At 46.7% G+C, this 1433-nt stretch overlaps 1 long non-coding RNA gene across 10 annotated transcripts in view; it reads right to left on the bottom strand.

Annotated features, from left to right (window-relative positions):
- Window positions 1-293: 293 nt before the first annotated feature.
- Window positions 294-1433, bottom strand: part of LOC127929623 (uncharacterized) — a 2818-nt gene continuing 1678 nt past the window's right edge. For 4 of the 10 annotated variants that reach the window (XR_008135588.1, XR_008135559.1, XR_008135599.1 and 1 more), the window contains 3 exons: window positions 621-698; window positions 426-542; window positions 294-386 (listed from right to left, as the gene is read on the bottom strand). This is a non-coding gene — a long non-coding RNA (uncharacterized LOC127929623). Of the gene's footprint in view, window positions 387-425; window positions 543-620; window positions 738-920; window positions 960-1433 lie in introns of all 10 variants that reach the window. The other 6 variants (XR_008135610.1, XR_008135570.1, XR_008135582.1 and 3 more) reach the window with 3 other exon arrangements.

Genomic DNA, 1433 nt, shown 5'->3' with positions numbered 1-1433 from the left:
CTACCCTGCAGCCCCTACACTCTAACCACTAGACTACCAGCCGCCCCTACACTCTAATCACTAGGCTACCTGCTGGTTACTAGTCTAACGCTCTAATCACTAGGCTACCTGCTGGTTATTAGTCTAACGCTCTAATCACTAGGCTACCTGCCTCTAATCACTAGGCTACCTGATGGTTACTAGTCTAACGCTCTAATCACTAGGCTACCTGCTGGTTACTAGTCTAACGCTCTAATCACTAGGCTACCTGCTGGTTACTAGTCTAACGCTCTAATCACTAGGCTACCTGCCTCTAATCACTAGGCTACCTGCTGGTTACTAGTCTAACGCTCTAATCACTAGGCTACCTGCTGGTTACTAGTCTAACGCTCTAATCACTAGGCTACCTGCTGGTTACTAGTCCAACGCTCTAACCACTAGGCTACCTGCTGGTTACTAGTCTAACGCTCTAATCACTAGGCTACCTGCTGGTTACTAGTCTAACGCTCTAATCACTAGGCTACCTGCTGGTTACTAGTCTAACGCTCTAATCACTAGGCTACCTGATGGTTACTAGTCTAACGCTCTAATCACTAGGCTACCTGCTGGTTACTAGTCTAACGCTTTAATCACTAGGCTACCTGCTGGTTACTAGTCCAACGCTCTAATCACTAGGCTACCTGCTGGTTACTAGTCTAACGCTCTAATCACTAGGCTACCTGCTGGTTACTAGTCCAACGCTCTAATCACTAGGCTACCTGCCTCTAATCACCAGACTACCTGCTGGTTACTAGTCTAAAGCTCTAATCACTAGGATACCTGCCTCTAATCACTAGACTACCTGCTGGTTACTAGTCTAAAGCTCTAATCACTAGGCTACCTGCTGGTTACTAGTCTAACGCTCGAATCACTAGGCTACCTGCCTCTAATCACTAGGCTACCTGCTGGTTACTAGTCTAACGCTCTAATCACTAGGCTACCTGCTGGTTTGCTAGTCTAACGCTCTAATCACTAGGCTACCTGCTGGTTACAGTCAACGCTCTAATCACTAGGCTATGCCTCTAATCACTAGACTACCTGCTGATTAAGTCTAAAGCTCTAATCACTAGGCTACCTGGCTCTAATCACTAGACTACCTGCTGGTTACTAGTCTACTCTAATCACTAGGCTACCTGCTGGTTACTCGTCTAACACTCTAATCACTAGGCTACCTGCCTCTAATCACTAGGCTACCTGCTGGTTACTAGTCTAACGCTCGAATCACTAGTCTACCTGTCTCTAATCACTAGGCTACCTGCTGGTTACTAGTCTAACGCTCAAATCACTAGGCTACCTGCCTCTAATCACTAGGCTACCTGCTGGTTACTAGTCTAACGCTCTAATCACTAGGCTACCTGCCTCTAATCACTAGGCTACCTGCTGGTTACTAGTCTACCTGTCTCTAATCACTAGGC

This window comes from Oncorhynchus keta, chromosome 4 (genome assembly GCF_023373465.1).
Source record: "Oncorhynchus keta strain PuntledgeMale-10-30-2019 chromosome 4, Oket_V2, whole genome shotgun sequence".
In the NCBI taxonomy this organism is placed as follows: domain Eukaryota; kingdom Metazoa; phylum Chordata; class Actinopteri; order Salmoniformes; family Salmonidae; genus Oncorhynchus; species Oncorhynchus keta.
This window is presented reverse-complemented; position numbering and strand designations above follow the sequence as displayed.